The sequence below is a fragment of the Felis catus genome, chromosome E2, assembly GCF_018350175.1.
Source record: "Felis catus isolate Fca126 chromosome E2, F.catus_Fca126_mat1.0, whole genome shotgun sequence".
Taxonomy (NCBI): Eukaryota; Metazoa; Chordata; class Mammalia; order Carnivora; family Felidae; genus Felis; species Felis catus.
In genome coordinates, this window is record NC_058382.1 from 33,741,805 (window position 1) to 33,755,595 (window position 13,791).

Consider the following 13,791-nt stretch of genomic DNA (forward strand, 5'->3'; position numbering starts at 1 on the left):
AGGGGGTGAGGAGAAGAGGATGGGAAGTTGTTTAGAGGGTACGGATTCCAGTATTGCAAGATGAAAAGAGTTCTGGAGATTGGTTGCACGATGATGTAAACGTACTTAACGTTACTGAACTGTACATTTAAAACTGGTTAACAGGGGTGCCTGGCTGGCTCAGTTGGAAGAGCATGTGACTCTTGGTCTCAGGTTCATGAATTGAAGCCCCACGTTAGGTGCAGAGGTTACTAAAAACAAACAAACAAACAAACAAACAAACAAACAAACAAACAAACTTTAAAAAATAAAATAAAAGTGGTTAAGGTGGTAAATTTTATGTTTTGTGCCTTTTACCACAACTAAAAATAAAATAACCAAAGCTACACGGCAATAGAAAGTAGTTGCTATATATGTGTGCTATAGACTATATTGTATCTGTTCAAATTCATACACTGAAGTCTGAATCCCTGATATGACTGGAGACAGGGCCTGTGAGGAGGTAATTAAGGTTGAATGAGATCACGAGAGTGTGGGGCCTTGATATGATGGGATTAGGATTAGTGTCCCCAGATGAGACACTAGAGAGCTCTCTTGCAAGATGGTGTCTGCCTACAAACCAGGGAGAGAGCTCTCATGGGAAATGAACCCTAGCTGCATCCTGATCTGGGACTTCCAGCCTCCAAAACTGCAAGACAATAAATTTCTGTTGTTAAATCCACCCAGTCTATTTTGTCATGGCATTCTGAGCTGACAAATACAGTGTGTGTGTGTGTGTGTGTGTGTGTGTGTGTGTGTAAGTGTGTGATGGGGAGGGGAGGAGACCAGTATCTATAATATATAAAGAGTTAATACAAATCAATAAGAAATGGACAACATGATTTTAAAATTTCCAAGGATATAAATTAGCAATTCATAGGAAAATAAACTTGAAAGGCCAAAGAACAAATGAAATAATATTCTATCTCATATCTATCAAGGAAATGCAAATTAAAATAACATTTTGCCCACCGGTTTGGCAAAAGGGTAAAAGACTGCTATTTTGTATGAAGAGTGAGGGGGTAGGGGAATGGTTATGAACCCCCATCCCCTGCTGGAGGGAATGTAAATTGGTACAGCCACTTTGGACGGCATTTTAACAGTAGCTACTCAAACATAAAATGTGTATATCTTCAACCCAGGACGTTCACCATACCATCATTGTATTAGCAGAAGCCTCAAAACGAGTTAAATACCCTTTAGTAGGGAAGCATAAAAATGGTCATAATGACCACCTAATAAAAAGAATCATGTAAGGGGCCCCTGGCTGGCTCAGTCAGTTGGGTGTCAAACTTTTGATTTCAGTTCAGGTCATGCTCACTCAGTTCATGAGATCAAGTTCCATGTCAGGTTCTGCACTGACAGCATGAAGGCTGCTGGGATTCTCTGTCTCCTCTCTCTCTGCCACTCCCCCTGCTTTCTTTTTCTTTCTGTGTCTCAAATAAATAAATAAACATAAAAAAAGAATTATGTTAAGGCTCTGGAAGGCTCTGGAAAAACCACCACAACTTATGATTAAGTAAAAAAAAAAAAAAATATATATATATATATATATATATATATATATAAACAAAATATCCATACAATTAAATATATATATAGTACTATATATATACATATAAAGCACTATATATATATATATATAGCACTATATATATATAAGCACTATACATATATAAGCACTATATATATGTGTGTGTGTGTGTGTATATATATTCTGTATATATTCTGTGGAGCATGGGATTTTCCCAATCAAGGGAATCTTTAGCTTTATTCATATTAACCTTTTCCAAAGAGACTGCATTCACTTCTGTTTGGCTAATTTTTAGGTGTGCTAGTGAATACCACAGGTTTGTTTTTTTTTTTTAACTCAACACTTTGCCTTGGAGATATATCCACATTAAGACATAGACAGCTAATAACTACTATAGAGTATACTGTGGATATGATTGTATCATAGTTTATTTTTAAATTTTCTTAATGGACTAATGGATGGATATTTAGGTGGCTTTTTCCAATAAGCAGAGCATGGCTCCTTCTTGCATATGTGTCAGTGAGTTTCTCTGAGCTGTAAGCTGATGTGTCACATTGCTGGAGCACAAGAAAGAGCCCTTTTAATAGATCTTGTCAAAAGTTCTTGCTGGGATTGTTCCTATTTGCACTCCACCAACAGTGTCTGAGAGTTTTCAATGCCCCATTCCCTCATCAACCCTGAGTATTAACCTTGAATTTTTTTTGTCAATTTGACGGGTGAAAAATGACATCTTAGATTTTAAATCTAAGTAAGGTTGAGCACCTTTCCAATGCTTTATTGGCCAGTGGTTGCCATTTTCTATGAACTACTGATTCATGTCCTTTGTCCATTTGTCTATTCATTTGCTTGTAGTGTTCTTGTTGATTTGTAGAAGCTCTTTATATATTTTGGCCACTAATCCTTTGTTTTCGATCTGCTTTTTTATTTTTCTGAAAGTTCTCAAAGTTTTTGGCCTTCTGGTAAAATTTTTTTCTCTTGTTTTTTTTTAACCCACTTTTCGAGATATAGTTTACATGCTGTAAAATTCACTCATTGTAAGTGTACAATTCAATTATATTAGCAAGTTTTTAGAGTTGTGCCACAATCACCACAGTATGGTTTCAAAATATTTTAATCATCCAGAAGTTCTACCGTGCCCATTTGCAGTGAATCCCTGCTCCCACCACCAACCCTAGGCAACCAATGACCTGCTTTCTCTCTGTATGAGTTTGCCTTTCCAGACATTTCATACAAATGGAATAGCATAATGTCTTTGAGAGTCATTCCATGTAGTTGCATGTCTTAGTAATTTATTCTTTTATTGCTGAATAGTGTTCCTTTTATAAAAAAAAAAAAGTTTATTTATTTATTTTTGAGAGAGAGAGAGAGTAGGAGAGGGACAGAGAGGGAGACAGAGGATCCGAAGCAGGCTCTGCACTGTCAGTGCAGAGCACGATGTGGCGCTCGAATTCATGAAATGGTGAGATCATGACCTGAGCCAAAGTCAGGTCACACTTAACTGACTGAGCTACCCAGGCACTCCTGAATGGTGTTTCATTGTATGGATTTACCCCATTGTATTTATCCATTCACCAGTTGATGGATGTTTGAGTTGTTTCCACTTTTTGGCTATTTCAAATAATAGCTGTGTTCATAAACAGCTGTGAACATTTGTGCACGCGTCTCTGTGTGAACATACATTTTTATTTCTCTTGGTTAGATATTTGGGAGTGGAATTGCTGGGTCTTATGGGAACTCTGTGTTTACTTTTTGAGGAAATTGCCAAATTGCTTTCCAAAGTGGCTACATTTTACATTTCCACTAGCAATGTGTGGGAGTAGCACATTTTCCACATTCCCACCAGCACTCTTAAATGCCTGTATTTTTTTTTCTTTTGAGAGAGAGAGAGAGAGAGAGAGAAAGAGAGAGAGAGAGCAAGCTGGGGAAGGGCAGAGAGAGAGAGGGAGAGAAAATCTTAAGTAGGCTCCACGTCCAGTGTAGAGCCTGATGGGGACTTTATCTAATAACCTTGAGATCATGACCTGAGCTGAAATCAAGAGTGGGACACTCAACCGACTGAGCCACCCAGGTGCCCCAAATGTCTGTATTTTTTATTATAGCCATTCTGGTAAGTGTAAAGTGGTACCTTATTGTGGTTTCAATTTGCATTTCCCAAATACTAATGATGCTGAGCATCTTTTCATGTGCCTAAAAGCCATTCGTATATCTCCTTTGCTGACATGTCTACTCAAGTATTTTGTCCATCTTAAGGTGTTTTATTGTGGCAAAACCTACCATTTTAACAACGGAACATTTTAACAATTTTCAAGTGTATAGCTTCGTAGTATTCGATCTGTTCCCATGGTTGTGCCTCTATCACCACCATCCATCTCCAGAGCTTTTCCATCCTTCCCAAACTAAATTCTGTCCCCATTAAACAATAACTCTCCATTCTTCCCTCTCTCCGGCTCCTGGAAATTGCCATTCTACTTTCTCTATGAATTTGACCACTCTAGGCGTCTCATATAAGTGGATTCAAACAGTATTTATTTGTCCTTTCGTGACTTATTTCATCTAGCATAATGCCTTGAAAGCCCATCCGCGTTGTAAGATTTGGCAGACTTTCACTCCTTGTTAAGGCTGAATAAATTTTCTGTTGTATGTATATACCACACTTTGTTTATCCATTCCGTCTATCGGCGGACGTTTGGGTTGTTTCCACTTTTTGGCTCTTACAAACAATGCAATGAACATGGGGGTGCATAGATCTTTTCGAGTTAGTGTTCTCATTTTCTTCTGATAAAAACCCGGAAGCGGAATTACTAGATTGTATGGTAGTTTTATTTTTTTTATTAGGTTTTTAAATGTATTTATTTTGAGAGACAGAGAGAGAGAGGATGAGAGAGAATCCCAGGCAGGCTCCGTGCTGTCGGCGCAGAGCCCAACTCGGGGCTGAAACCCATGAACTGTGAGATCATGACCTGAGCCGATACCAAGAGTCAGACGCTTAACCGACTGAGCCACCTCGGCACCCCATGGTAGTTTTATTTTCAATTTTTTTTTTTGAGGAAACTCCATACTGCTTTCCATTGTGGCTGTACCAATTTACATCCTTACCAACTCTTGCTATTTCTTTTCTTTTAGTTAATAGCCGTTCTGACAGGTGTCAGGTGATGTTTCGTTGCAGTTTTGATGTGAATTTCCTTGATGATTAGGGAGGTTGAGCCTTTTTTCATGTACCGGTATGTCCTCTCTGAAAAAATATCTATCCAGATCCCCTAGCCATTTTTTTTTAAATTTTTTTTTTAACGTTTATTTATTTTTGAGACAGAGAGAGACAGAGCATGAACGGGGGAGGGGCAGAGAGAGAGGGAGACACAGAATCGGAAACAGGCTCCAGGCTCTGAGCCATCAGCCCAGAGCCTGACGCGGGGCTCGAACTCACGGACCGCTAGATCGTGACCTGAGCTGAAGTCGGACGCTTAACCGACTGAGCCACCCAGGCGCCCCCCCAGCCATTTTTTAATCAGACTCTTTGGTTCTTGGCTATTGGGTTATATGAGTTCTTTACATATTATGAATATTAAGTCCTTATCAGATATATGATTTGCAGACATTTTTTCCTATTTAGTAGGTTGCCTTTCCATTTTGTTGATGGTTTCCTTTGCTGTCCAAAAGCTTTTTAGTTTAATGGGTCCCATTTGTTTACTTTTGCTGTTGTTGCCTTTGCTTTCGGTGTCAAATCCAAAAAAAACAGTCATCACCGAGACTGACATCGAGGAGCTTTCTGTTTGTGTTTTCTTCTAGGAGTCTTATGGCTTAAGCTGTTACATTCAAATCTTTAATGTATTTGAAGTTATTTTTTGTGTATGGTGTAATGTAGTGGTCTGGTTTCATCCTTTTGCATGTGACTGTCCAGTTTTAGCAACATCATTTATTGAAGAGACTCTCCTTTCCCCATTGCTTATTCTTGGCCCCTTTGCTGTAAATTAATTGGCCATCTATGTGTGAGTTTATTTCTGGGCTTTCTATCTTGTTCCCTTCATCCATATGACTGTTTCTTTGCCAATACCATACTATTGTGATTACTATAGCTTTGTAATATAGTTTGAAATCAGGGAGGGGCACCTGGGGGGCTCGGTCAGTTAAGCATCCAACTCTTGATTTTGGCTCAGGTTACGATCTCACGGTTGTGAAATCGAGCCCCACATTGGGCTCCATGCTGAGGGTGGAACGTACTTCGGACTCTCTCTCTCTGCCCCTCCCCCACTTGTTTTCTCTAAATAAGTAAATAAATAAATAAATAAATAAATAAACCTTAAAAAACAAATCAGGGAGTATGCTACTGTCTGGTGGTATTCTTTGCAGTTTTCCATCATTCAGCTTTTAATGAGTGATCTTTTCTGTCTTTCCATGGAATGTTGAGCCAACGTAGGAGATATACATCTCCCCTGAGCTGCCATCTCAACTCGGCCCCCCAAACCATTTCATCACAAAAATATCTATGAATGCCTGAAAATCACCATGCTCTGTGGTGGACACCGAGGATGGATGAAAAGAAATGGTCTCAGCCCTTCAAGAACTCAGGAGGGTAAAGCCATCGCAAGACTCTGGAGTAGAATCCTGAATGCTCTAGAGCTGGAAGAAACTTACAGACTGTGGCACCCGGGTTCTCCTCATTTTAGAGTTTGGGAGGGTGAAGCCCAGGGAGGGTGTGGAGATACAAACAAAAGGTCTGGTGGGTTTAAGAAGGGAGTGACTCCACTAGGTTGCAGATCAGGGAAACACTCCTTAGAGGAGGAGGCATTTGAAATGGGCTCTTTGAGTTGGAGGGCGCCTGGAGGCGCCTGGGTGGCTCAGTTAGTTACTCTTGATTTTGACTCAGGTCATGATCTCACAGTCTGCAGAATCAAACCCCATGTTGGGTTCTGTGCTGACAGCACAGAGCCTGCTTGATATTCTCTCTCTTTCTCTCTCTCTTTTTCTGCCCCTCCCCTTCTGTGCTCTCTCTCTCTTTCTCAAAATAAATAAATACACATTTTTAAAAAATGGGCTTTTGGGGACAGTAGGAGGGAGCAAAAACCTGGAGCGTGGAGTGTCATGTATGTTTGGAGAAGGGTGTGGGATGCCCTGATCCTAGGCCAGACGTGCTTTGGGGACAGAAAAGGGAAGTTGAGGCCAGATTAGCCAGAAGGGAGTGGTACCAGAAGGTGGTTAGCACCTCCCTGAATGCAGACTTTCAAAGCTGCCTCTCCACAAGGCAGGCCTCACCCTGCAAGGAGCCTCCTTCCTGGCTGCTGGCAGGACTCAATTTTCCCCATTCCTCTGCATTATTAAGCACCCACCATGAGCTGGGCACTGCGCCAAGTGCCAGAGCTAGGACAGCGGGCACAGCAGACAGCCCACAGCCTAGTGGGGAGTCAAAGATTAAACAAAAAAACCACACACAGCACTAGCTGCTGGGAGAGGCTGTGTGTAGAGGGCCCAAGTGCACAGGCTCTGGAGATAGACGGCCTGGTTCGGCCCTTTCCTAGCCACTGGCTCTCAGCAATGTTACTTAACCTCTCTGAGCCTGTTTCTCCCTCTGGAAACTGTGGGTGGTAACAGTCCCTGTCTTCTGGAGCTGTCAGAAGAATCAAGTGAGTTCGCACATGTAAAGCACCGAGCACCAGGCACAGGATCTAGAGCGTGGAAGTATTAGCTGCTTTATCACAAGTATCTGTCACTGTAATAAGGGCTACGGAGAAGGCGCTTGTTTGCAGATAATAGACTCAGATATTTTGGGTTGCAGGGATGCTTTTCTGAGGAAATGACCTTTAAGCTAAGACCCAACAGATGAAAGGGACAGGGGTGGAGAGAGCATTTTAGGCAAAGAAAGCAACTTACGCAAAGAGTCTGAAGGCAGAAAGCACTGCCTTCACCCCAGGTAGCCAGACTTTTAAGATGGCCTCAGTGATGTCATCCTCCTCTACTCAGGCCCTTGTGCGGCCCCTCCCCTTGAGTGTGGCCTGGACCTAGTGACTTCTCACAAATGCAACGTTGCAAAAGCGATGGGATGCCACTCGGTGTAAAAGTGGCTGTGACTTCCATCTGATCACACTTTGCTGTTGGCACTCTCTCTTGCCCTTTTGCTTTGCTCACTGTCCTGTTGTGAGATGCTCTATGGAGAAGCCCACGTGGCCAGGACCCAGGAAAGGCCAACAGTAAGGAACCAAGGCCTTGGCACAATAGCCCCCAAGGGCCCAAATCCTGCCAACAACCCCATGAGGGAGCTTGGAAGCGGATCCTGTCCCAGTTCACTCTTGAGATGACTGTGGCCCTGGCTGACACCCTGCTTGCTGTCCGTGAGAGACCCTGAGCCTGAGGGCCTAGCTAAACCTTGCCTGCATTCCTGACCCACAGAAACTACGAGGTGACACATGTGTTGTCTTAGCTGCTGAGTTTGTTATGCACTAATAGAAAACTAATACACCACCAAAAGGAAGGCAGGGTCAGTGGAAAGAGAAGGAAGAACTAAGATCACAGAGACGGTACCTGGGACAGGCACCATGGAATTACAGGATCTCCTGGGAGGAAGGGCCCTAACCTCTTTCTATCCCCCTATCTAACGCTGGAATCACCAGCCTCTATTTCTATTGCTGTGGTGACAGGAAACTATCTTCCGAGTTGGTCCCTTTTGGTCATGGTCAGCTCTCATTGCAAGGAAGGTCTTTGCCATCTAGAGCAGAACCTTTATCCCTGCAGCCCCACCCTTGGCCAGGTTCTGCCCTTAGGACCACAAAGTACAAGTCTAATGTCTTCTTTTCAGCATGGCATAAACACGTGGGTGTGGAGTCAGAAAGTCTAGGTTCAAATCTCGGTGCTGCTGTTTACAGCTGTGTGACCCTGAACAGGCCGTGTAACTCCAGGGCCTCATCTGAGACAATAACAGCATCTGCCTTGTTGAGCTACGCTGAGGTCTAAATAAACTCAGGATGTCTTTAACACCTGGCCTGGGGCACAGCATGTGCTTCATATTTTCCCCCACAACGACTCCAGCAGATTAGAGATGCCCGTGAATCACTGACTCCTCCCATCAAGACATGGGGCCTTCCTCCTTTCCCCGTGAATCTGGACCTATGACTGCTTGACCAACAGAATGGGGCGAAACCGATCTGTGCTAGTTTCAGGGCCCAGGGTTTAAGAGACTCACAGCTCCTGTTCCTGTGTCTCGGTCCTCGGTCCTTGCACCTTTGGAGCCCTGAACCGAACGGAAGGAGCCTAATTGCCCTGAGGCTGCCATGCTGAAGAGGCCACCTGTGGGAGCTCTGGTCAATAGTTCCAGGGTGCCAGATTATGTGAGTGAAGCTGTCTTAGATCTTCCAGACCAGCCCATTCACCAACTGAATGCCACCAAGTGACCTCAGTCAGTAATACACGAAAGAACAGAATCACCCAAACGGACGCTCTTGGAATTCCTGACCCACAAAACCAAGAGAGACAATAAAATGGTGGTTGTTTAAGCTGCTAAGTTTGGGGCCATTTGTGGCATAGCTATAGATAATCAGAGCAACCACTGTCCAAAATTTGAAGGTAACGCTTTTCTTCCAGAATGAACCTGTCCACGCCTCTCAATTGTTGTTCACATGACAGGGTTTGGAGTCTTAGGACCATTGTGATCAACTGTCTTCTGGACGGTGGAAGCCCAACAATAACACAACCCACAGGGTGGTCTGACCAACGGTGCCAATCAGGACTTTATCCAGAATGATTTAACTAAAAAGGAAATGATTGACTCACAATGGCTTCAGGAATGGCTGGATTCAGGTGTTCCAGTGATGTTCCAGTCTCCATTTCCTTTGTCATGATTTTATTTTCAGGCCCTTCTCATGGAGACAAAAAGCTTTAGAAATTCAGCTTCACATCCTCTCAGGTTCAAGTGTAGACAGAAAGAGTGACTTCCATTTCCCCAGCATTTCCCCAGCAAAAGTTTTGGTGATTCTTTTTGGTTCATGGCTGGGTGATCCAGAGCCAATCACTGTGGCCAGGGAGGTGGAATGGCTTGGGATCCCAGAGATGGAGTCTACACCATCCAAATCATAGGGACTAAAAGGAGAGAGGGGAGATTCTACAAAGGAATACTAAAAGTACCTCCACAAGGGAAGGATGAATGGATGGCTGTGCAGCAGAACCATAAACATCCCCCTCTGCAGGTAGGAGAGTAAAAGTTCACCTCGTTCATTCTAGATGGCATACTTCTATTAATGCAGGCCAGGGCCACATCACTGGCTCACACTGATGACTAAATCAGAGCAGCTGGTGGGGGGGGGGGGGGGGGCATTTTTCCTCATCTAATGCTTCTTGGCTTCCTGTCCCTTCATCTCCCTCCCTCAGCCCTGCATGCCAGGGCTGCAGACATTGCAAGGTCTTCCCTCTCTAGTGTGTCCCAAGCACAGTGAGGCTTTCATGGGGTGTGTCGCTGAGCAAGACTAGGGCCAGGCCCCCCTCACCTTTGCTGATTGGTCATCCCTCCCCTCACAGAATCAGAATGATTCAGGGCAGACAGCTAAGGCCTGGAGGCAAATTTTACTGCCAACAGGGATGGCTCAGACCCAAGGCTAGATTCAAGACCCTGGGGGCAAAAACAAGCCCTATTGTCTCTTCATAGTGTTGGATTGTTTCCCCTGAGTGGGCCAGTGACCACCTGATTAGAAACCAGGAATTTTGCATATAATGTGCATGTATATGTAAATGACAACAACAAAGTCTGTCCGCTGCTCCAAGAGCAGGCCTTCAATGCTCTAGTCCACAGGGCTGCCGGACACAGATTTCTGAGACCTTGGCTCTGAAATCAGAGAAAGTGTGCATGTGCCCTTCAAATTCTAGCACAATTGGATCATTTGACAGGATGAGTAAACTGAGGCTCGGAGGGGCCCTGGCACATAACTGCCTGAAGGTCAATCAGCAAGTGAGTGGAATGACTGTTAGAATTTAGTCCCTCTGATGGCTCAACTCTCCTGCCCTGTTTGGTGTTTTCATCTGAGTGAGCACACAGGTCCCAGGGCGGTGGAAAAGTTTTTTTACTTTCATTTTGTAATCGGTCCTAATGCAAGGTGGGGGCTGGGGAGGGAGGGGACATTCAAGGGATTACCGCCTTTAATTCATCTGACAAATATTGATTCAGCACCTACTGCAAACTTGGCCCTGTGCCTGGGGCCAGAGCCACATTTTGGGGAGCAGTGACCGTTCTTGTTTTCAGTGGCGGGCTGGAATGGGGAGGGACACAGCTATCAATCCAACAGTCACACAAGGTCCTGCATATTACAGACATGGAAAGTGCCAGGAAGGAAGAGGACAGGATGTTTACCAGTACGTTCCACAGGCATCCTGACTGAGCATGGGGTTCAGGACGGGTTCCCCAGAGGAAGTGATGTTTCCACAGGACCTTAGAGTAGATGCTATGAGAACAGCCTGTCCTTGCCCGCCTCCTCACTGAACTCCCGGCTGCAGCAACTAGCATACCCTAAGTTGCCGGGAACCTTCCAGCGACCAGAGGTTGCTGACTCCTCTGATGACACACTCTGGGCATTCCCAGGATGATGATCTAAGGTCCGTTACCCAGAAGCCAGACACACTTGAGCAAGGGAGCTGGGTGTGCCTCCTCAGAGAGGAATTTGGCCGCTACCTCCATTCTTCCCCTCAAAGCACACTGGGGAAGAAATTTCTTGTGGGGTTTTCCCTTCCAAATGCTCCAGGGCAGTGCTAACTTTCCAACTGGCGGCTTCTTCTGCAGGCTGGAGTACAACTCCTTCCCCTCCCCTGCCTGGCAAAGACCTTCTGGCCTTCCTTACCTACCTCCTCCCAGACTGGACTGACTTTCTTCTTCTCTGTTCCCCCCGGCCCTGAATGAACCTCCATCCTAGCCATGACCCTGGTGTCACTTTTCCCTATGCACTCACGGGGCCGCTCCCATGACTATGAGTTTCCTGAGCACCAGGCTTGTAGTTTCTTGATCCTTACTTTCCCTTGTTGATGTCCTACCTTTCAATGATCTACCCTCAGCAGCTGCTGGATGTTTTGATTTGAATCACTAGGCTGTGCTATGCACTAGCTCTGTGACATTGGGCAAATTACTTAACCTCTCTGGGCCACCATTTCCTCCTCTTTAACATTAAGACTAAGGGGGTTGGGGCGCCTGGGTGGCTCAGTCAGCTGAGGGGTCAACTTTGCTCAGGTCGTGATCTCGCAGTTCCTGAGTTCGAGCCCCACGTCAGGCTTGCTGCTGTCAGCGCAGAGCCTGCTTTGGATTTTCTGTTCCCCGCCCCCGCACCCCGATCCCTCTCCTGCTTGTTCTCTCTGTCTCTCAAAAATAAACATTAAAAAATAAAATAGGACCAAGAGATAGTCCTTATGTTGCAGAACTTTTTACCTCAATACCTGGGGTTCATTGTCTCCCCACTCTGAAGAATGAAGAGATGCACACAAAATGAGCAGCAAAAGGGACGCCTGGGTGGCTCAGTCAGTTAAGCGTCTGACTTCGGCTCAGGTCCTGATCTCGCGGTTCATGAGTTCAAGCCCCGCGTTGGGTTCTGTGCCGACAGCTCGGAGCCTGCTTCGGATTCTGTGTCTCCCTCTCTCTTTCTTCCTCTCCCCTGCTCACGCTCTGTCTCCCTCTGTCTCAAAAATAAATAAGCATTTAAAAAATTTTAAAAACACACACACAAAATGAGCAGCAAAATGTATTAGAGTATAAGATCAGAAAGGAAAAATAGTAGGAAAGCTCTCTTTACAGAGAGGAGGCATTCAAGGGTGAATACCCATGACTATGGGTAAGGGTCCTTGTTTTAGAAGGTTCTGGTTGCCCCCCACTTCCCTCTTGTTCCTTCTCAGGTTCTACTCTTATTGGTTTGATAGCTCTAGGTGCTGTGTTGTCCATTCTTGATTGGCTCAATTCCATGGTATGAGGGGTGGTCTATGGCCATACTGTTCCTTGTGGGTCATATTCCTGGGAAACCTGAGGGGGAGTAGGTGGTGTCTGTTACATTCCTTAAAAAAAGATTTTTTTAATGTTTATTTATTTTTGAGAGAGAGAGAGAGAGAGAGAGAGAGAGAGAGACCATGAGCGGGGGAGGGGGCAGAGAGAGAGAGGGAGACACAGAATTTGAAACAGGCTCCAGGGTCTGAGCTGTCAGCACAGAGCCCAATACAGGGCTCGAACTCTGAACAGCAAGATCATGACCTGAGCTGAAGTCGGACACTTCACTGACTGAGCCACCCAGGCACCCCTGTGTCTGCTACATTCTTAGGAGGAAACTTTCGCCCGAAGGGTTTGCTGCGGTCAGACACTTCCAGCATTGTTCCAAAATAAGTTTTTTTCCCCACCCAGTGACTTCGGGTCCTAATCTTTCCGTCTCTCTGCCTATTTTATCCGATCTTTCCCTATCCTACTTACCTCGTAGGGTTGTTAAAAAACAAAATTCAACTGGGTTAATTTGAAGATCTAATTGGCTTTATTAAGTGACTCATGAATCAGTATCCCATCTGCAAGTCAGGGGGAGTTCGGAGGAGTTATACAAAATGGAAAGTTTTTATAGGAAAGAAAGCGGGGCAAGAAAGTCATGAGCAAAGGAAAAGAAAGGATTGTTTTAGGCAAGGTCACCTGCCTTAGGTGGAAGGGCAGGGTGGATTCCTTCATCCTCCTTTGGGAAATAGAGAGGGCCCCTGTGACAGATTGCCTCATTGGCGCCGATCAGAAAATTCCTCATTGACCCTTAAGACTTACACTTATGGGGAAGGTTAAAACTGCAGTTTAGGTTAGGTATTTAGCCCCCGTTTGGTGACTTGGCCTAAGGGACACCATTTGGGGTCAGTAGTTTTCTTTTTAGCAGTTGTTATGGGGTTAAATGAGAGCCCGCACAGAACACGCTCACTACACTCTGTAGCACACAATAAAGCACTCTATATACATTGCCTAGATACGTTGTCCATAACCATCCCAAGGGCTTACCGTGCTGTGACACAATTATTAAGTCTTGACAGGTACAAAGAGGTTTTTGTAATCTGGTCTTCCAACAGATTTTTCTGTCCAGGAGGGGGCCCCAAGACCCGCTCCGCACCCCTCTACCCCAGCTTTCCCCCGCCCCCCAAACATCTCGAGTTCAAGCACAGGCCAGGGGGCAGGGCGCCGGGCGCAGGGCCCAGCGGCCCGGGACGCGGTGTCCCGGCTCTGCACCCGGCCCTCCCGCACGTGGTGGCCCGCGGCGTACGGAGGCGGTTTCTGG